Source organism: Dipodomys merriami, unplaced genomic scaffold, assembly GCF_024711535.1.
Source record: "Dipodomys merriami isolate MVZ:Mamm:240054 unplaced genomic scaffold, mDipMer1.0.p SCAF_99, whole genome shotgun sequence".
Taxonomy (NCBI): Eukaryota; Metazoa; Chordata; class Mammalia; order Rodentia; family Heteromyidae; genus Dipodomys; species Dipodomys merriami.
In genome coordinates this window covers 3699792-3722500 of record NW_027206612.1, presented here as the reverse complement: position 1 = coordinate 3722500, position 22709 = coordinate 3699792, and the positions used below count along the sequence as shown (strand labels likewise).

General features: G+C 53.3%; 1 protein-coding gene across 17 annotated transcripts in view; it reads right to left on the bottom strand.

Moving 5' to 3' along the window:
* The window catches only part of Myt1l (myelin transcription factor 1 like), a 404426-nt gene extending 381990 nt beyond the window's left edge, over positions 1 to 22436 (bottom strand). For 13 of the 17 annotated variants that reach the window (XM_070014657.1, XM_070014648.1, XM_070014661.1 and 10 more), the window contains exon 1: positions 21897 to 22436. The gene's annotated coding sequence lies outside the window, so the exon portion shown is untranslated. Of the gene's footprint in view, positions 1 to 15665; positions 15684 to 15831; positions 15953 to 17260; positions 17348 to 17767; positions 17789 to 21896 lie in introns of those variants that run through there. The other 4 variants (XM_070014650.1, XM_070014649.1, XM_070014652.1 and 1 more) reach the window with 4 other exon arrangements.
* Positions 22437 to 22709: the final 273 nt, after the last annotated feature.

The window sequence follows — 22709 nt, the reverse complement described above, 5'->3', positions numbered from 1 at the left end:
TGGGCAGAGTGACTTTTCTCATCCAGTGTTTATATTCAACATCATTCCTATCATGACATCCATTCCTGGACCTAAAATCAGGCACTAGCAGTCTCAAGAAGGGGTCTCCACGGAGGCCCACCCCCGAAGCAGGTGTACGGCTGTTTATGTTCAAAGCTGCGCGGGACGGGCCCAGTGAGGCAGAGCACACCGCTCACACAGTCGGAGAACACGCTGCTCACACACACGGAGAACACGCTGCTCACACAGGCGGAGAACACGCTACTCACACACACAGAGAACACGCTGCTCACACACACAGAGAACACGCTGCTCACACAGTCGGAGAACACGCTGCTCACACAGACGGAGAACACGCTGCTCACACACACGGAGAACACGCTGCTCACACACATGGAGAACACGCTGCTCACACAGGCAGATAACACGCCACTCACACAGGTGGAGAACACGCTGCTCACACAGGCGGAGAACACGCTGCTCACACACACGGATAACACGCCGCTCACACAGGCGGAGAACCGCACACGCCAGGCCCTGCTGTCTGCGGCAGGCAGCTCCAGGAGGCCGATGCGCAGCGCTCGCGTTGCACCCCGCTCAGAACGGCCTGGAGAAGCTCCATCTCCCCACCGTGCGGCTGAAGACAGGCTGCCTTCAACCCACGCCATAGCTGTTCCTTCCCACTGAGCTAAGCGGCTCGCTTTTACCTTGTTTTGAGACACCATTCCCTTTGCACAAATTTAAGGGCAGGGGAACACGGAGGATCGGACGGCAAGTAAGCCCAGCCGGTCAAACCGCGGGCAGAGCCTCATCACGGAGCGGCTTCCTGGATACAGGGGGAGATGTAAAGGTTTTGGTATTGATATTTTGGTCCATTTCCTTTTTGCGTCCGTATCTGTGTGCTGGTCAGGCTTGGTTACAACTGAATGCAATAAATCCACAGAGGAGCAGCTCCTGGTGTGGGCAGCTGTGCGCCCTGGGTCAGAGCCGCACGCCTGACTCTCCACGGGGGGGGGGGGGGGGGGGGGGGCCTGGAGCTGTCACCTCCGCCTCTGTGCTGACAGCCTGGCGTCCAGAGGGTGGCGCTGCGGAGAGTGGCCGGACCCCGGCCCTCAGAACCGCTAACTCCCAGAGTGGGTGACCAGCAGGTGAGGCCTGGCAGAGGGGCCGAGGATGCTGGGTCATGCCAGACACCGGGGCGTCACAGACAGGCACGGGCACGGGCCAGCCCCCGCAGGAGGGCCGGGCCTTGTCCCGCGCTGTGAGTCCCGGCCTCCCTGCCCCTGCTGTGCTCCCCGGCCTTCCTGAGAATGGCTGTCCTCCATCACGCCTTCCGTCTTGGTGTTTCTGTGTCACACTGACCCATTGCTAGTGCAGCCCAGCCAAGCACACGAAACGTGGGAATCGCAGCCCTGACACGCTTCCTCCTGAGCGTGACCGGACGTCCCTCCACCAGGCTCAGCCCGCGTCCCAGAAGCTGCCTGCAGGCCACGCATGCACCAGAGCCCACTGAGGGCTAAGAGCGGGGCTGCTCCCCAAGCCGCAGCCACACAGCGCAGGGGGCACGGCAGCCACGCAGTGCGGGGAGCACAGCAGCCACACAGGGAGCACGGCAGCCACGCAGGGAGCACAGCAGCCACGCAGCCACGTAGCACCAGGAGCACCGGGGAGCACAGGGGGCACAGCCACGCAGCACTGGAGCGCACAGCAGAGTTTAGACGTGGGACAGGAGCCCCATGGCTGACGACGCGGCCTCAGGCCACACCACGACAGCTGGGAAGGGGACAGTGCTGTCCCCACGGGCGGAGTCACGGCGTGGCTCTGCCCCTGCACTGGCTCACACCAACGCCAGCCAGCAGAGAGCGGAGCTTCCTGGCTCTGGGCGGCAGTGCCTGCACTGACAGAGCTGCGCGGTCTCTCCGTTCACGTCCCCGTCTCCCCCCTGTACATCACCTTTACAACAGCAATAAACAAAATAGAACGTGAAAGCTATACGGTCAGCCAGAATCCCTGTGAAAGCCAGGGGAACAAGACTCAGAGGCACAGGGAGGCTGGGAGGGCCTTGTGGAAAGGCTTTTGAAGGTGGGTGGGTGCACGTTTTGGAAGGAATAAATGACGCCATGCCCAGACCGTGGGGGGCGGGCTGGCCTCAGCACTGGGGGGGCTCAGCACTGGGGGGTCTCAGCATTGGGGGACCTGGTTCAGCACTGAGGGGGTGTTCAGCACTGGGGGGGCTCAGCATAGGGGGGCTTAGCACGGGGGGGGGCCTCAGCACTGGGGGGGCTCAGCACTGGGGGGTGTTCAGCACTGGGGGGGCTCAGCACTGGGAGGCTCAGCACTGGGGGGGCCCTGGCTCAGCACTGGGGGGGCCCTGGCTCAGCACTGGGGGGGCTCAGCACGGGGGGCTCAGCATGGGGGGCTCAGCATGGGGGGGGCTCAGCACTGGGGGGGCTCAGCACTGGGGGGGCTCAGCACTGGGGGGGCTAAGCACTGGGGGGTGTTCAGCACTGGGGGGGCCCTGGCTCAGCACTGGGGGGGGCTCAGCATAGGGGGGCTTAGCACGGGGGGCCTCAGCACTGGGGGGTGTTCAGCACTGGGGGGCCTGGCTCAGCACTGGGGGGGAGGCTCAGCACTGGGGGTGTTCAGCACTTAGGGGGGCTCAGCACTGGGGGGGCTCAGCACTGGGGGGGCTCAGCACTGGGGTTGCCTGGGTCAGCACTGGGGGGGCTCAGCATGTGGGGGCTTAGCATGGGGGGCTCAGCATGGGGGGGGCTCAGCACTGGGGGGCTTAGCACCGGGGGGGGCTCAGCACTGGGGGCGCCCTGGCTCAGCACTGGGGGGTGTTCAGCACTGGGGGGGGGCTCAGCACTGGGGGGGGCTCAGCACTGGGGGCCTGGCTTAGCACGGGGGGGTCTCAGCACTGGGGGGGCCTAGCTTAGCACTGGGGGGCCCTGGCTCAGCACTGGGGGTTGTTCAGCACTAGGGGAGCTCAGCACGGGGGGGGCTTAGCACGGGGGGCCTGGTTCAGCACTGGGGGGCTCAGCACTGGGGGGGACTCAGCACGGGGGGGCTCAGCACTGGGGGGGACTCAGCACGGGGGGGGCTCAGCACTGGGGGGGGCCCTGGCTCAGCACTGGGGGGACCCTGGCTCAGCACTGTTTGAAATCGATCACACCAGTGCAAGGGTCTGGAGCAGACTGGAGGACAGGTGGAGGGTCAGGTCTGGGTTTGTTCTGCGGGGAGGAGGAGATGTCGGGGCTGCCAACGTAGGATCCAGACACAGAGTGTGAAGCCTGCGTGCGGGCACATGCACCGGCCGCCGTGCGATGGCCCCGGGGCGGTAACGGCGGGATCATCCCCCGTGGAAGGTGGCAGGACCGAGCAGTCGGGAAAGCTATTTTAGAGACAGAATTGGCAGGAAGTAGCCACTGATTGGCTGCCAGATTAATTGTCCCAAAGAACAGCTTTGGCCCTGTCACTCGGTGACATAGAAACCTCAGTAATTTCCGGTTGTGTGGAGAACTAAGCCGTAATCTCATCACCAGAGATTCTTGTGAGCTGGGGGTTCTTGAAATGCCCCCCCACCGCGCACACCCACCCTGCTGCCCTCCGGACAGATCCTCCCACTGTCCTGCAAACACCCCTCTCTCCTATCCAGAAGGTTCCGGAGAGAGCCAGTAACTCTTCCCCTGTGACCACCTTATGAACATCCTCTCCAGAGGGAGTGGGAAGGCAGCTTCTCCCCAGCGCTCCTGCAGTGGACGTTCACAAACCGTCTCCGCCAAGAGGCCGCTGCGAGCCCTGTGGCCTGTCCCAGCCAGGCCTGCCCTTCCCTCCCCGTTTGTTTTAGGGTCCCGAGACCCCTGGAGGCGGCCCTGGTACAGACCAGAAACCCCAGCACGTGGGTCTACCATGAAGAGAGAGAAAATGTATACAAATCGCCTTCAGAGGAGAGGGGCGCACTGCGGTTCCTTCTACCTAATGAGCCAGAAAGAAGACTAAGCAACCAACAGTAGAAAAGGGAGGCGCTTTCTCCCCACCCCCAGCTCCACCTGAGAGCTCCGACATTTGATCTCCAGCCCCTCCTGACAAGGCCTGGCAGACAGCTGCGGCCTTCCGCCCCTGCAGGCCTCCGATCCCCACATAAACAAAGATCCGATTTCAAGACCACAAGTGGCAGTGATAATAAGATCACAGGAGACATCAGAAAGCGGGCTGGGACCAGATCCAAGCCTCCTAGAACAAATCACACGCGTGCGTCTAGCCTGCGCGAGGTGCTGAGGCGCGGGTGGGCGGCGCCCGGGAAGGCTGGGCCAGGACGCGGCTCTGCTTCGTCCTCTGCTCTGCTTACGTAGTAGAGAGCGGGCTGCGAGCGGCCGGGAGGCTCGGCTCCAGGGGAGGCCTGTGCAGGCAGGCAGGCCCTTCAGCATCCGCCTTCCTGCCGGGAAACAAAGCACGGCTGCCCTTGCCGGCAGCGTGGGTGCACATCCTGCAGAGCAGCAGGCGTGGCCAGTGCGTGTGAGCACCCACCGGAGCGGACCGGCCCAGCCCTGCACTCTGCACGCCAGCGGAGCGGGCCGGGGTCCGGGAGGACGCAGGGGAGGCCTCTCAGCCGCCCAGTGCAATCCAGCTCCCGCGTGGTGGCGCCCTGCTTTGACCGGGTTGGAGGCCAGACCTCCTCTGGGGAGCAGATATGTGACCGGAAAAGAAGTCTTCAGCCTCGGGCTGCCGCCTCGGGCCCCAGTCAGAGCGCCGTGCTCGGTGGCTCCGCGTGTTAACGGGGCCAGCGCACGGCCTGCAGTTCCTGAGGCTGTCCCGCACCAGGCCGGACCTCCTGCCAGCTCTTGTAGTGCATGTCCATCACCGTGACCCACCACAAGCACTGCAGGACCTCTGTGTGTGTGCGGGTGTGTGTGTGTCTGCCTGTCTGTGGGCATACGTGTGTGCATCATCACCACAAGCACTGCAGGACCTCTGTGTGTGTGTGTGTGTGTGTGTGTGTGTGTGTGTCTGTCTGTCTGTCTGTCTGTCTGTGGGCATACGTGTGTGCATCATCACCACAAGCACTGCAGGACCTCTGTGTGTGTATGTGTGTGTGTGTGTCTGTCTGTCTGTCTGTCTGTCTGTCTGTGGGCATACGTGTGTGCATCATCACCACAAGCACTGCAGGACCTCTGTGTGTGTGTATGTGTGTGTGTGTCTGTCTGTCTGTCTGTAGGCATACACGTGTGCATCATCACCACAAGCACTGCAGGACCTCTGTGTGTGTATGTGTGTGTGTGTGCGTGCACGTGTGTGTGTGCACTCGGCCCCGCTCTGGGAAGGAGCCTACTGATGATGTCAGGTGAGGGTTTGCAAAGGAATCTATGTTATTCCGGGCGGCCTGCAGCCGGTGCTCCTCCGGTGACTGGTGCCGCTGTGGCCTGCCCTTCTCCCACAGCTCCACCCTCCATGCTGACTAGGTTGTTCCAGTCAGAAGCACGTGAACACTAGAAGCAGAAGGAATCACAAACTCGTTCTTCTTCCCACCCTCCACCTTTCCTTCCTCCTTCCTCCAGCTCTGTCTCGGCTTCTCTCTCCGTCTCTGTCTCTCTGTCTCTGTCTCTCTGCCTCCCCCTCCTGTGCACGCATGTACATGAGAACACAGTTCATCTGAGGTTTATGGAGTCTTTTCACGCCTGTAAGCGCTGCGGGTTCCAGTGTGCTTCCTGTCCTGTCTGCCTGTCATCTTACGTCTTACGTCTGATTCCTAGATGAAGGCAGTCTGCACCGGGCTGGACACCGGCCGACTCTGCGTTCTGAGCACTCAGCTGGAAGGTGTGAGGACTTCCTGAAGGTGGGCACCAAGAAATGGGAATGAGTGAGGCTGGCTCGGAAGCAGAGCATGGGAGGGGGGTGGAACGAATGAAGCAGGGTGGGGTGGTGGAATGAATGAATGAAGCAGCGTGGGGGGAGGCCTGGATGTTGGGGAAAAGGATCTCAATGGACGCGGCAGTGATGCAGAAGTGAGGAGCCTCCCTTCCTGTGCATAAAGGAAATCCTTACACACAGAGAGAGATTTCTAGAGCAAATGAGAAATCAGTATTTCCCCTTATTTTCTTAAATGTTTTTAACTAATTTCTGGGAGGTATAATGGAGTCATTTAGAAATAACAAGCTCGAGTAGGGCCTTAGCCTTTCGTTAACTGTTTATTAGAAACTGTAGGTTCAGATGGTCACACGTTCACACAGAAGTGAGCTGACATTTAGAAACTTTCAGAAAGTGAAGGATGTCATCGCCAACGTGTGGACCTGAGCGTAGCAGGATGCCAGGGTGCGGTGACGATCCTGTGGACCTCTCAGCCGGTGTCCCTGCCAACCACGTAATTGCTGCTGTGACGTGCATTGGCAGACTCATGCCCAATGGTCTACTTTCCCAGTCTCCTCACTCTACCATGTAAATGGTTTGTATCAGAATAGCAGAGGGTGAGTCCTTGTCACTCAACATTAATGGACCTTCCAAAAGTTTGCTTTTCCTCATTGGTCCTCTTTACCAGCTCCCATGTTAGGGTTGAAAAGTTGAGTATGGCGGCTCACACTAGTAATCCCAGCTACTTGGGAGGCAGGGATTTGGAGGATAGCAGTTTGAGGCCAGGTCAGGTAATATGTTCGTGAGACCCCCATCTCAATTAATAAGCCACACATGGTGGCAGAGACCATCATGCCAGCCGGCAGGCATCAACCATAGGAGGGACAGGGTCTGAGGCCAGACCTGGGGGAAAGCTTGAGGCCCTATCTGAAAATCAACTACAGCATAAAGAAGGGCTGGGGTTTGGGCCCAAGTGGTAGAGCTCCTGCCTAGCAAGTACAAGTCCCTGAGTTCAATCCTCCACACCACCAAAGGAAAGAAAACACTGAACTGGATACCCTCAGCAAATCTCTATGAGCTGCAAATTTAATCTGACAGGAGAGACGGTTCCTTCCCCCTCTGACCCAGCAGCCTAGCACCCCCCATCTCCCCCAGCATGGGACATAGTTCTCAAAATGCAGCACTCTGAGTTTCGGTTGTTTCAGTGCATTAAACACAGAGTGTGGAGTATTTTCGTTTACTTACTATCTTTAAATAGTTGTCCTAGCGGTTTCAGTTCAACATGTCTGTTCATGTGTACAATGCATCTTGATCAGTATCTCCCATAAACATACATTTTTTTAAAAAACAACACTTTGAACTGACACGTAGGACTGATTGTGCCCATTTCTGAGGTGCCAAGGCCTTCAGATGCAGGGCTACCTCATACGGCGTACAAGCCGGGGGTTCACCCACAGCTCCTCTCCCTCCAAACCTTTCTCACAGCACGGGACTCGGTCTTCACCGGCAGCCCTGCAGGGCTGCCTGCTCCGATCCAGCCACACGGGGTACCCCGTGCCCCAATCCCCTCACTTCAGCATCCTCAGAGCTCTCCCTGGGTGAGTGACGGGTGAGGCATCCTGTCTGCTGGCCAGGGAGGCCGGGCACTGGGTGAGTGACAGGTGAGGCGGCCTGTCTGCTGGCCAGGGAGGCCAGGCACTGGGTGAAGAGTTCCGGCTCTGCCATGCTCTGAGCTTTCTGCTCACCCGTGGCTGCTCAGGGCCCGCCGGCCTTCCCGGTTCACTGGGATATTTTGAGGCAGTGTCCTGGGCCACTCAAGCTAGTGCAGTCTGTGTCTCAGACAACGCCGTGACACACACTGTTTGTCTGTACCTCTGACCTCTCCCTTAGGACACCTTCTGCCCCAGACAACCAGAATTCCGACAGGGATTGCATAACAGGTTTTCCTTGACAAGCATGTGTTCCTACTTAGCCTGGAAATGCCCATCACTCAGAGAGAGAGACTACTTAGCTCAGTACCATGCCAGGCCAGGCATTTATATCTGCTGTCTTTGTTTGCATCACGACAGGTCAAACTGTCACCAGACTTTCCAGCCAGCCACTGGGGACTTACACAGCAGAGGCATTTTTCTGTGACTTCTTTATGACCAAAGTAAGATGAAGTCATAGGCATAAAATAGTAAGAAAAATGAAGAGCAAATGAATTCTTAGCCACATATCTGAGCTTCACACCATGGTTTTTTCTCTAGATGGCCAAATCTATTTGATTGGGTGAGAGTCATGTCAATCCATCTGACTCTCGGTGATGCTGGAAGGCCATTGGCCCAGGGGATCACTCATCTGGCTGCCTGACACCCCTGGTTTCAGGCCTGCTTCCTGGGAGAGGACAGTGCCCAGCAGCACTTCGTTTAAGCACTTCCTGTGTGAGGAGCCACCCCGGTGGAGAAATGAGGAAGTTCACACACTAAGCTCAAGCACACAGAGATGGAGAGAGGAGCTGTCCTGTTCAAAGCCACCCCAAAACGCCATTAGGGCTCACCTAAGAAGCCTTCCCCCTGGGTGCCACCCATGCTCACGCCTGTCATCCCAGCTGCTCTGGAGGCTGAGATCTGAGGGTCACGGTTCAAAGCCAGCCCGGGCAGGAAAACCTGTGAGACTTATCTTGAATAAAGCACCAGAAAATCAGAAGTGGAGCTGTGGCTCAAAGGGGTAGAGTGCTAGCCTTGAGTGGAAAAGGTCAGGGACAGCGCCCAGGCCCTGAGTTCAAGCGCCATGACCGACCAACAAAAAAGAAGTCTTCCCATCTTGGACTCTTCCCTCATCCTGGACCCTCCCCCCAAGGTGCTATGCCCAGGCCAAGGCTAACTATGAATGGAAAAGCTCATTTAGAAAATAAAAGAGAAAGAAGCCCAAATAAATGTCTAATGTTTGATGAAAATCTTTCTAGGAGCTCATGGAAAAATTCTTTCTCTGTGACCCGTGAGTCCCTTTTACTATTTTCAAGAACCATTTACGCACTTGTAACCCACGAGCAGCAGCATATATCTAATCAAGCCGTCGGATAGGACCCCTCCCGTAATTAAGCGCAGTTCCGGAGCAGAGCTAGGAGGCTTGCTCCTGAAAGCCAAAAGCGGAGAGGTAAGGGGCCGATGTGGGCCCGGGCAAGTTCCAGCCCGTGGAGGAAGGGGAGAGGCGGTGGGGTGGAGGAGAGAAAGTGGGAACAAGGAAACGCTTTCCTGCAACACCTTCTCTTCCCCGTCCATCTTATGAGAGGCCATTTTTCTGGTGCTTATTGCCAACCAGTCATTCTCCAAATCACTGATGACTTAAAGGCGGAAAGAAATGATTTAATCTGCCTGGGTGCTGGTGGCTCAAGCCTGTAATTCTAGCTACTTGAGGCTAAGATCTGGAGGATCACAGTTTGAAATCAGCCTGGATAGAAAAGTCCTTGAGTTTCAATCTCTAACTAACCAGCAAAAACCAAGGTTAGAGGCATGGCTCAAGTGGTAGAGTGCCAGCTATGAGCAAGCAAGTTGAAAAAACATGAGGCCTTGAGGTCAAGCCCTGGTACCAGCAAAAAAATAAAAGAGAAGAAAAAGAATTTAAATCCTTTGTCCAACCAGTTAAAGGTAATAAAAATATAACTTAGAAGAATCTGGATTTGCTGGATCTCAGAGAATATAAAGCATGAAATGTCAGGTTTTATTGGCTCCCATACCTCTAACACACACCTCTGTTAAGTCCTGGGGACAGAGGTCAGGATGCCTCCCAGTATCAGCGACGGGCAGAGGAAATCTAACTCATCTGAAGTGTACAGCTCACAACATGTTTTGTGTTTTTAAAAAAGGACTCATCTCACAAACACGATTTACTCTTCTCCCACTGACCCCTTTGGTCTTCATCATTAGCTCACAAACCAGAGGACCAGGTGGCCTGGGCCGTTTGTAAACAGGTGTGCTAACCTGTCCCGGAGGAGAGACACAACCGCGCTTGGCGTGCACCGGGGGCCCCAGGGAGAAGGGTTGTTTTGGAGTGAACAAAATCCCAGTAACAGCAAATTAGCTTAACAAAAAAAAATTTAAAAAACAGGCAGTAAAACAACCTCCATTCTTCTTCTCAGGACTGAGAAGAATTGCAAAAGATATTGGAAGATTCAGTATACACACTCAGTGGAAAATTTCATGAATTCAGCTCAGAACCAAATGTGCTATGGTAGACAAAGGACAAGTAATAAATTAGACCAAAATGTATCTGAGCAAATTAAGATTTTCTTTCCTGTTTCATACAAGCCACTAGCATCAACCAATACTTGCTTTATGTAATCACAGAATTCCATTTTTAAGCAAAGACATGTGGCTTTTTGATGCCTGAGCTACTTAAATTTTCAGACTCTAAGAGAATGTGAGATGCTAATTCAACCTAACTTGTCTCTTCCAGGATTTAATGACAAATTTTATGTTCAGTGAGGCCTGACTGAGGCAGACTGGCAGACCCTCATCAAAAGGGCCTGAACGCACGACCAGCTTCTAATTTGAATCTTCCTCCTCCCGCTCCTCCTCCTCCCGCTCTTCCTCCTCCTCCTCCTCCTCCTCCTCCTCCTCCTCCTCCTCCTCCTTTTCTTCCTCTTCCACTCCCCAGGCCACCTTAGAGCCTCTACAGTCAGTGGTGAATGGATGGCCAGATGACAGACTAAAGCTGTCTGTCTGGTGTAGAGCACCCCGTCAGAGTCTGGAGCAGATGTGGGTGGGGCCACCCTGGCCTGCTGATGATTGGAAGACCATCACTTAATCATGGTCTGAGACTTGCCATACGGCCCCCAAACCTTCTGCTAGTGTTCAGAAATTTACAGACACCTGAAGTCTAACATTCTCTTCCCAAATAACTCCTTGCACAGCCTTGTGATCTCAGGTCAGCGCTGGGGCGTGTCTGCTTTTAGTCTGTGCCCCGTAGAGGGACAGGTACCATGGGGGAGGGGATGGGGGGGACCGGTTCTCCAGAACCTTCATCAGGCCTGAATTCACATAAACTCAAGTCATTTGTGTAATTAATAGAAGACTAGGGTTCTGGGATGCTAACCTCCAGATGTGTCGCCTGCATCCCACACTCCTTAAGTCAGAAAAGGGACTTTACTCTATTTCAAAACATTTTCCAGGAAAACTTAGTGTGGCAGTACTGGCATTTGTGATCTCCTTCATCAGAACCATGGGTGTGTATATACAGAGAATTACCGGCTGGCCCCTGGGCAGGACAGCTCTCTACCCTGGCTGTGTGGTGTGGGCTCTCCGTGAGTGGAGGGCAGAGGGAGGCTGGCTCCTCAGGAGTCACACCTGCAGGGTAGCGTTGAGGTTTTTCCTAGGAAAAACTCTCTGAGACCCACATCCTGTCTGCCAGGGCTGCCGCTGCCTCTGGACTATCGCTGAACTCCTCCCAAAGGCAGAATCTGCAAATAATGAGCGAGGGAGGGGAAGAAAACGGGATTGCTGCCAGTTAGGTGCAGTGTCCCAGTGGAGGGAGGCACCTCCTCGTTGGAGCCCCGGGCCTCCCTGGAGGCCGGGTGAAGGCCGGGGTCTCTGCCTCAGCTCAGGGGCCTCCCTGGAGGCCGGGTGAAGGTCTGGTCTCTGCCTCAGCTCAGGGGCCTCCCTGGAGGCCGGGTGAAGGCCGGGGTCTCTGCCTCAGCTCTGGGGCCTCCCTGGAGGCCGGGTGAAGGCCGGGGTCTCTGCCTCAGCTCAGGGGCCTCCCTGGAGGCTGGGTGAAGGCCTGGTCTCTGCCTCAGCTCTGGGGCCTCCCTGGAGGCCGGGTGAAGGCCTGGTCTCTGTCTCAGCTCTGGGGCCTCCCTGGAGGCCGGGTGAAGGCCGGAGTCTCTGTCTCAGCTCTGGGGCCTCCCTGGAGGCCGGGTGAAGGCCGGGGTTCTGCCTCAGCTCTGGGGCCTCCCTGGAGGCCGGGTGAAGGCCTGGTCTCTGTCTCAGCTCTGGGGCCTCCCTGGAGGCCGGGTGAAGGCCGGGGTCTCTGCCTCAGCTCTGGGGCCTCCCTGGAGGCCGGGTGAAGGCCTGGTCTCTGCCTCAGCTCTGGGGGCCCCAGTGTTAGTCACTGGTGAACACTTGTTCCTACTTTTGTCTTCACACTTGGTCTTGGGGAAGTGCTCCAACAGAGAGAGGCTTGAGCAGGGTTAAATTCATAACATGGTACTTATTCACACCACATTAACCATAGGAACACTACAATTAGGCGTAAAAAATTTATTCCTGTGATAATATACTTCAAGCCCTGAAAAGAATCAGTGGAAACAGGAAATTCCCTTGGGGGGAGCAAAACCCAAATCAGTACACTTCAGGGTAAACAACACAGCACAACTGGCAAAATGACCTACTGCCTCCCGCCTACAGGCCACACACAGAAAACGGCGAACAATGGTCGCTGCTGCTATTGACCACTGAAATCGCAGAAGCTCGGTGAACTTGACCCCGGCTGCCCTAGGCTCAAGTCCCCGGCACGGTGCATGTGACCAGGATCCTAAGGCAACCAGTCCCTCTGCAGCAGAGTGCTGAGCCACAGCAGCTACCCCGGAGCGGAGCGCGCTGGGCGGCAGGATGGCTCCAGGCTCCCCACCCTCGCCATTCCCCACCTTCCCACAACCGGCGGTGAGCCAGGCTTCCCCACCCAGACAGCCGACATCTGGACGGATGCCAGAGGGTCGACAGCACCGTCCACCATGCCCTTTTTAATCAACTTCCTAATTAAAAAATGCCATGCTGGCATGAGGTATAAAGGGAGCAGGCTTGGAATATCTCACGAAATAGCATCCTCCAATCCTGGGGTTGCTGGAAATCTGCGCTCTTACAGATGTTTATGACTTTTCCTGGTGCAGAGATAGAATCAATTTGCTTGCGCCTGGCCCTCAAGACGTATTAAATTTATCCTGAAGGAAACTGCCTTGTGAAAAGCTCTCGCCCGGATGCATTAGGCTGGTGGGGGCTTCAGTCAAGCAGCAGGTCCACTAGCAGATGCAGCATTGATTTCTGAATGTTCACAATCTCGCAGACAGCTCCTGAGCAGACTTGATTTGATGGCTCTCGATGGGGTGCCCTGCAGACTCGATTATTTCCACCACAGCCTGGCTAGCATTGTTTCATGGCCACAGTGCTGTGCTTTCAGCTCTGCTGAGATGGTACAGGTGAGGAAATGCGTGGACCAGGGGGAGAGAAGCCTGGGCCGGGCTCACGTCCGCCTGCGAGCACTGTCCCCAGCTCTCAGTGGTGTGGTGGGCCCGGGGAGTGGAGGGGAATGCTGACTTTGGGGGAGATACTCTGTGGCGTGCCAGTGAAAAGACACATTGGACCAGAAGGAGACAATGGGAGGAGGGCAGCACTCCACCCCATGCTGGAGCCAGAAATCCCACAAGGAAAACCTCCGTCCGTGTGCTAAAAATAAGCTCCCCCCCCACACATAAATTATTCATCTGGGCTGTTGATTTAGAGTTCTAAGCCTGACATTCCACACCTGAGAAATTTTCAAGCAAATGTCCAGCATCTTCGAGGTCATCCTCTCGAAAACAAGCTGAAGTGTGCGACAGAAGCAGTCAGACTTCAGTAAAAAGCAATCAGCATGAAATATCGAGTTGAAGTTCTCACAACTCTGTTAATGATGCACGCAGACAGCTAAGGCTGCATGCATATTAACTGCAGGGCTCAAATATTGTAGCCCAACCACAGCACCCCACTGAGCCAGCTATAAAAGTCACGCATGCACACACACACACAACCGCTGGAGAAACCAATGCTGCACTCCTCTTTCTGCACAAACACCCCACATGGCAGAATCTGGAAGGAAATAAGGTCAGGAGATCTTGTGGAAGAGAAATGTGTGCATGTTTTCTCATTCACAATCAGAAGGCCCACCCAGGCGGCGCACGCAGCCCGGGGCAGCCCTGGCACGAGACTGTCCTTCTGAGACGGCAGATGACACCCGCTCCAGAGCACCCCCCCCCCCACACACACACAGCCTGGGCTTCGGGCAGAGACTGGGCAACCTCATGGATGGGTCTGACAATTTAGCTCTTGGAGCCTGCACTTCCTTCCAAAGTCAATCGTTCAACTACAGTATAGAGAAATCCCCTTAAAAATCACATTTCGACCCTGTACACGTCCACACAATTGTAGCCATGGAACCTCTCATTGTCTATCCAGCCAGGCTCCCTCCAACTTAGCACGGACGTGGCAGACTGTAGAAGTAACTGCAAAGTGCTAACTTACATAACATAATTTTGGCCCTTTAAACAGACAAAAAAAAACCCCAAACAATTAAAAAAAATATTCACCTGTGAGAAGTGATCAGGTACAAAGGAACACAAGCCTGAGGAGAGGAGGCATTCCGGGTCTTTCCTGCTCTTTCACAGACAAACTGAGATCAGAAGCAAAAGGCTGATATTTTGCTCCAAGAAAGTTAAAAACCCATCACAAAACACAAAGGAGTTCGTTTACCCATACCAAGCTTGGTTCCACTCTAAAATGAAATGTAACAATGAGGAAGCAAGTACTACTTTAGCTAAGAGTTCATGAATCTGACTATTTGGTATTCATATCCTGGATTCAATTTTTCACCAGCTCAGTTTCTCCCTCATTCTGTTTTACTGGTTTGTCTAAAACTGTGACAAGAAAAGGCATTTGAGTGTACAGATGCCTAAATGTTAAAATAGAGAAGTCACTTATTATGCGAAACATACATCTCATAGAGAATTCCGAACTTGCAATATGACTAGGAAAACAAAACAAGTTTCACAGCTCAGACAGGGGTCAATATGTTCCTTAACATTGTGTGCTTCATTGTGAATTAGGTTTGAAGGTACTGGCATGCTTCATTTTTAGAAAGGCATGGTTTTTCTAAACAGAAGAAATAACTGCCCCCACCCACTGAAAACAGTCGCATTTTCTGTCAAATGTTTACTGTCCTTGTCTAAGCAAAACTAAAGTAGAACAACACCTAAGCAGAAAAAAAAAAAACAACAACAAAGCTTAAAAACGGAAGCACATGAAAGCATTAAAGTGATCTCAGAGACCCAAGATGCTGCAAACACACAATGCAAGGTTAAGAATTTCTAGTCTGAGTTCCACCTTAAAAGCAAATGAAATAATTAGGTCAGTTAAAATGAGGAGAGCGGGCAGTGTCAAGAAGCCCCAACTGTTTACCAGCAACCTGGGAGCGAGACCAAGTCAACTTAATTTTGCAACACCTATGTCACAGCACAGAGTCCCAGAATTATATAAGAAATCTGTGCCGCTGATGACAATAGAAAATTGGGATTCCAGCCTGGTCACTTTTCCCTTCTCAACTCAGTAGACAGATTGGCAAAAACGAGCTCCGCTTTTTGTTGTTGTTGTTGTTTTATTTTTCTGAGAGGAGCCCACAGTCCAAGGACTGTGCTAATTTCTACAGTTCTGTCTGTAGCGTCTCCCGAGCAATGGATCCTCCTGTTCCATGCGCACCAGCTCCAGTCAGTTCTAAAAATCTTCTTCCAGCCAGGAAAAATACATACTACTCAAAACTAATTATGTCTGGGCTGTCCTTGAAGCAACACTCACTAATTTTGCGGGTCTTGATACACTGTTCCAGAAAATATTAATTAAACACGGCGAATAATGGCTGTTGTAAATCTCTGAAAACAATCATCTCTAAACGGTTAATCTCCACTTCAGACTTATGCCCGGGAAGATGGATGAACCCGTCACCCCGCCAGCAGCACACGGGGAGGCTTTTGTCGCTGCCCACCGTGGTTGAACTTTGCCCCTGTTTGGGAAGCCGGCGGGAAGGGCAGGCAGAGTTACCTGAGGGGCAGCGCAGAGCAACCTGCGGCGCCGAGGAGGAGCGGAGCGGTGCGGCGGCTGGTCCGCGCCTGAGGTCTCCCGGGGCTCCCGGGCTCCGGCGGAGCCGGCGTCTGCCCCGCTGGCCTTCCCACAGCAGCACCCCCTGCCTTCCGTCTTAGGGACTCACCCAGAAAATTCTCCAGCCTGCTCCACGACTACAAAACTCTTCTCATGCTTTTGAACGCCCACCATTTGTTTGCCATCCACCCAATCAATTTTCCCCTGCACGTCGCCCCTCTGCGCAGACGCCGCCACCGCGCGTCTCTCTGCTGGTTATTTTGCCACTCGGGCACGAGCGAGCGAGCATGCCTTCACACAGGAAACGCACAGGCCTGAAGTCCAAGATGGAAATGAACAAGTTGACACCATGGAGGGCCTGGAGGGAGGGAGGGAGGAAGGGAGGGGGGTGGGAGGGAGGGAGGGGGCCTGCATGGGGGACCCTGCCGAGCTTGGGGAGTGGGATGCCATCCCCCGCCGGTGGGCGGCCGGGCAGGATGGCCCTGCGCTGCCCAGGTGGTGAGCGGCGGCCAGGGCCCCTCGGAGACCCCGGCCCGGCAGCCCAGGCCGGGGAGCACCACCCCGGCACACTGCTGACTTACCCGGCTCAGGCTGCACACCCTACCGAGAGAGAGCGCTCCACGGCGCTCTAGATACGTCCCAGACCACGGAGAGGCTGGAGCCCGTCCTTTCTAACCTTCCTGCAGCAGGCGGCCGAGGCTCAGCCGATGGGGATGTTCACCACGAGCCGCCGGCACCGGCACCATAGCCAGGCCGGCCATGGCCCGGCAGAGCGCACCCGGGCCGTGCTGTATTTCATGTAATAGACGAGACCTTCAATCCCCGAGGCAGCCTCGCGGCAGCACCCGGCGAGGTGAGAGAGCGGAACACATCCCCCTATCACTGAGGTTATGGTAAATGCATGCCATGCCAGACACCTCACCAGTCAGCTGGGCCCTGGTGTAAACAGCGCCCGTGCCCAACACCAAAACCAAACAGAGCCGGGCGCCCAGACCTCCGGCCGCCTCCCCTGAACGCGGCTGACTGCCCCGCATCTCACCAGCCACACAAGACAGACACTCTAACCAGGCTTCGCCAAGAGCAACCTTCTACTATTGGGGAAGAAAGGGAAAGTTCAGGCTACAGGAGAAGCCCACCCGCCCCACGCCAGAAAGACAGATCCCAGCACAGACAGACAGATGCTGGCTCCGGCGTCACTGGTTTTGTAATGGCTTCTTGAGCCGGTGGCAGGTGCCCGCTCAGGGCTCTGGCCATGGTGTCCTCCTCCCCCCCCCCCCCCCCCGTGGGCTGCTCCCCTGAACTCTCCGGGAGTCCCAGCCAGCTCTCTCCTGCTCAGCAGCTCAGGCGGCAGCAGTGGCGGGGAGGGCGATGGGGGGCTGGCCAGCTCACTTGTGCTCTGAGCAGCACTGCCACACCACAGGGGCTCAGTGCAGAGCCGAGGACGGACGGCCGGCGGGGGACGTGCTGGGGAGCACTCGGAAGCCATTCCGGAGAGCAGCAGCCCCCAGCAGCCAGCCTTAGAGAGAAGGGGAGCCTACCTTGTAGAAGGGTTGGCGGTGGGGAGGCCGCCAGGGCGTCGCCCTCTCAGCCCTGGTCCTCGCCAGCCGCCAGCCGCCGCCGGCCACCTCCGTGCCAGCACCCCGGCCGGCTCCGGCGCCAGCAGGAGTGGAAGGCGGCCCTCCACGGGGCCACGGCAGGCACAGCGCCACACCGGCTTCCCGGGAGACTGACACGCAAGCCCCAGCTCCGGGAACACCCTCTCGGCCTCAGGCAATCCCTCTAAGACCCAGCCTCTGCGGCTCGCCCGCTACCGGAGAAGATGCTGCCCTCCTCCTGCCAGCCCTGCCAGCCCCTCCGTCCCCAGCCCCGAGGCCTCTCCTCCCCCTCCCGACTTTCCAATAATCCCCACGCGGGGAGTGGGTTGATTCTTTTCAAAACCAGGGACGGATGTTGCTGGGAATTCTCCCTACAGTGAGGGTCAGTTTTCTTTCACAGAATAAATAAGCATCTATGCATCCTTTCTGGCTTTATAACACCTGGCTTACATTTTCTCTGCCACCTCTGATTACTTCTGCGGATACCCTGAGGACTCATTATGATGTCAACACCAAAAGCAGTTTCATTGTGGAAGCACAGGAACAATCACTGTGTGTGCCTGCCCAGTACAGGTGTGAGCCACGGAGGAGAGGGGTTGAGACAAACAGGGGCAGAGTTAAAGAGAGAGGGCTGAGGACAGAGGACAGGAGGAGGGAGGGGAGAGGAGGAGAGGAGAAACAGGAGGGAGGGAGGGAGGGCTGGAGGGAGGAAGGGGGAGAGAGGGAGGGAGAGAGAGACACACAAAGATACTCCAAACTCAACCACACTGCACTGAAACAGCCTACTGTTGGGAAAACATGTAGCTTTTACTTTAAAATAATCTGATGTCAGAAAAAATACACAACACATGGCTAAAGAAGTCAAGTATCGAGTGGTACTCATTGTATAAGTTACGGTCATTATAGGTGATATTTTAAGTATGTAGAAGATGCCAACTTAAGGCATGCCAGCCACAGATGGCACTTGAATAAAACCTCCCCCTCTAGACACATCAACCAACAACAACAACAACAACCACAAAACCCACACAGGCAGTATTTTATTCCGGAAGCCTGTGGTATCTTTTGTCTTTAGTTTTGAGTAAATGTTCATCTGTGTTATGTTTCGTATTATATTACACAAAACTTAGCTTGTTGAGAAACATGCTAATAATTTTCAAGTTTTTGTTCAAGGTAATTTTCAGGCTACACAATTTTAATAGAAAAAGAGATGTCTGTGGACAGGACCTTTGCACAACCTGCCCTTAGCCCAGTCCGTGCCCAGCAAAGGCTCTGCTCTGGGGGGAGGGGGGAGGATGGCCAGGCTACCGCCCAGCACCCCTGCAGCTCCCAGAATCTGCCTCGCATCCACTCTGCTCCCTGGACAGAGTCTGGAGGGACCTTACATGGAAGCAGAATATCTGGCAAAGTACACATGCAGTTGGAGAACTACTTATTGATTTGAAATGGTAGCCCTGGACGGAAGGAGCACCTGCTGAGCAGACTCCAGAGCCAAACCGAGAGATCTCCACCAAGAACACCTCCTTATACACTCATGGGGGGGGGTGTCACACAAAACACGGAAGAGCAAATAAAACTTTAAGTTGTTTGCAATAGAAATGCCACTGAAAAGCTGAGTAGCTAAACAAAGTGTTTCAGAGGGCATAAAATGCATGCTTAAAACAATGCCCCTCCCACAAATTAGAGAGATGGTTGTCTGGTTTACACAGGTTACATTAAAATATTTTCTCAACAAAACTAAAATTTCATACAATTGCTCTTAAAATCATATGTGTAAAGTATTTTTTAAGGTGGATGGGCAAAAAATCCCCTACTTTAGCATTTAAAACATCGAGGATGATTTAACAAATGGAAAAACTTTAAAAGGCTTTAAAGTTACAAAAATATTTAATCACTTTTCTCTAATTCTTAAAAGTTACTAGAACCAGAACACAAATCATCAAGGCAATGCACTTAAGGGTTTGTATGACTAAACAAAGAGTGAAAATGTTCCAGAGTAAAAGCATTTCAAGAGTAAAATCAAGAAGGGAAGAGCACAGCTAGAATACTAGGAGAAACACAGGGCAGCACTCATTCTGAGCATGGACACAGATTCTAGAAATCAGGCTTCCTTCCTGTGCTAATCCAGGAGCCTGGGTGCTCGTGTTCCTTTAAGAGTCTCTGTCCATCCGGCAGAATCACCCACAACTTCTTGGATCTCCACCCTTGGTCTGAGGGTCTGACACAGATTTATGACATGGCTCTCAGGTGTGGTGCTGGGTGCAAGGTTTCCTGGATGGAAGCTGGAGTCTGTGTGTCTCATTTGCCTCCTGTCCTCTCTCCTCAAAAAAGGGTTGTATTACTAGCTGGTGATGGGGAGTTCCATTTTAAAACTCACAGTGTGTATGATTTCCTACCCTACAGTTTACATGTGCACAAGTAATGCCACTGGCTTCCTGTGTTTGATCATTTGGAAGTGTGTGTGTGTGTGTGTGTGTGTGTGAATGATTGAGACTGGAGGGTTTTTATAAAATAAAAAATTCTTCAAGCACAGAGACTGTCTTCAAGACACCTGGCTGCCAGCACAAAGGCTGCTCCTGTGCCTAGCTCCGTGAGCCGCACCATGAAGGCCCAGAACAAGGCCGGAGAGCGGCCTGGGAAGGCGGGCGGCGGCAGCGGCGGCAAGCCCAAAGCCAGAGTCCTCAGCCATGGACAGTTCCCGGTGCTGAAAGGCGGCAGGAAACACGCTCACAATGGCTCACTCGGCAGCCTTTGAAAAATCACAGCCAAACTGAATGGAGTGGCAAGCGCTCAGGCTGACAGGGCTGCCTGCCGAACAATGGTGGCCAGCCCCAGATCCGACCATAATCACATTAATGAGATTAATCAGCGAATTAGCAGCAGCCAAAAGGTCAGGGAGGCCAGGAGGGATCCAACCTAGATTAGTAATTAACTTTGGGGGGCGGGGGAGGGGCACCTCCGAGGTTTTGCAGGAGTTGCCAGTTTTGAGGTGCAGATCTTAGGACCAAGGGAACCGATCAGGAGGTAATGACAGGCTCGTTCCTGCAATGATACTGCCCAGGCACCCCACAACAGGGCCTCAAAAGCATGGTTCTCTGAGAAGACAGAGGCCCCCTTAAATAATCTCCATAAGCTACCTGAATTGTATGGGTTCCAACTTTGAGTGTGTAATGTTTAACATGGATTTACTTGAGCTCGAACTAAATTTTTAGAATATGGCTGATCACAAGAGGCAGGGTTATATAAGTGCTGCTCTAGCTGTGAGCTCTGAAAGGTACGGAGAGAGTTCTGAAAAGTACAGAAACCCACACGGTCACCCAGAGCTCCTGGAAACCGTCTATTGTTCTTAACAAATACAACTTAACAGGAGAGAACACCTTCAGGGGCTTCAAACCAGCGGTCACACTGCAGGCGAGGTGACTGAGCCCGGCATCTCCCTTTAGGTCAGCTGGAAAAAACACACTTCCTTTTCCCCAGTGGGTGTCATTTGGTAGTATTCATAATGTATAATCAACACTTGAGACTCTAAGTTTTTCAGAGGCAGAAACTCATAGGCAATGGTATCATTTTTAAAAAGAGACTGTTGAGGTAAAAACTGACTTAAAATACAATCAATCACCTTTTATTCTATATGTCACATAGTCCTGTATCATTTGAAAAGCTCAACTTTTATGAAGTTGAGCAATTATAAAATCTTAATTGCTACAAGGATATTGGAGGGCTACTTTTGTCTGTGATATTAATTTTGTTTAGTTAAAAAAAACAACTCAAACAAAAACAGCTCTTATGTGAGTTACTGCAACTCTAGTAAATAAATTAAACAAACATTTACAGTTCATATAGTTTTAAAACTACAGGAAAGTACCATGACTAAATTAATACTAAATTTAGAATTTGTGTATGTATTTTGTATAGCTAACTCTCATATGACTATTTCCATGTATATTAATTGCTTAATTCTGTTCTCCATTTCAGCCAAAGTATGCCCCTTAAACTTTTAGTCCATTAATTTAAGCAGCACTAAAGGACACATGGGTGTTACAGATGAAATTCTTCTGCTTCTTATGAAATTCAAACGTTGAGGCTATTGTTAAAAATCTTTATTTCTCAACTTAAAATATGAATCCACTTTCCTTGTAAAATTAATGTAAGTCCACTTTCTTTTTCATCGTGAGACAGATACAGCAGGACCCACGGGAGACCTCATGTTTTACAGACCCTGTACACAATCACCTGCTTAATCTGTAATGTAAACTTAGCCAGCAAAGTCTCTGGGAAGTTTGCCCCAGCCAGATCCTCTGCGCACTCTATGTGCAGAGAGTTTTCTTTTCTTTGTTTTCTCTTTCTACTTTTCGTAAACAGCATCACGATTAACCCCACCACCAAATACCCATATTGCTTAAAGGTAGACCTTTGCAGATAACAGTGCCAGTCTCCAGACAGCCCTTCAGCTACCAGGCACGCCACAAAAATCACTGAAAAAGGAGCAAACAATAGGAGTGTGGCATGAGCCTCCAACGACAGTGGAAGAGATCCTGTCCACTACATCCCAAGAATTCACCTGACCAGCTGGACGTACCTGGCGCCGCGGCCACCGCTCCCGTGCTGGCGAGTTCAATTTGGAAACTGTGCCGCTCAGACACCCAGAGAGACGAGAAAGCCCTGCATCCCCACAGTCGGGAGGAACGAGGAGGGGGCTGCAGGCCTCCAGAGCCGGAAAAGGCTGCCTTTGTCTTCAGCGAATATCGATATCATAACCCATAGTCCAGAGATTGAAAGAGTGGAAACGCACCCACCAAGAATGGGTGGGAAAGCCGGGCTGCAGCGACTGCAGGGAAGCTCTCGCTCTGTTCAGTGTTCAGTAGCTCAGGGAAAAAAAATGTCGCCCAGGCGGGAGTGACAAATGCAGCGCGCCAGGCTCTCGGCCTAAGGGGTTTGCTCTACTTCCACATCCAGCCCCTAATGCTCACAGCCCGGCTCTTCCTCTCCCAGGATCTTTTTTTTTTTCCACTTTTTTTTCCACAAGCTCCAAATCCCCGGCATATGACCTTCTGTTAAATAGATAAAAAAAAATTGCTTATCAGTCATGCAAATGAGGCTGAATTCATTTTCCACAACAGATGGCCTCATAGATAATGATGATGGAAGAGAGAAAATTGAATGTCTCTCACAAGGTGGCCATGGCAACCAAGAGCAGGATGATATCAATAATAAGCTCACTGCATAATAAGGTTGTCAGTCCTACAAATCAAAGTCTCCAGCTAAATCAGGTATACCACCCCAGCTAGTTACCAGGTGTGTGTGTGTGTATATATATATATGTATGTTCTTTACTGTGACCTGCTAGAAAAAACCAGAATCCCCACCGACCCAGTGGCCATGTGTGTGCTGG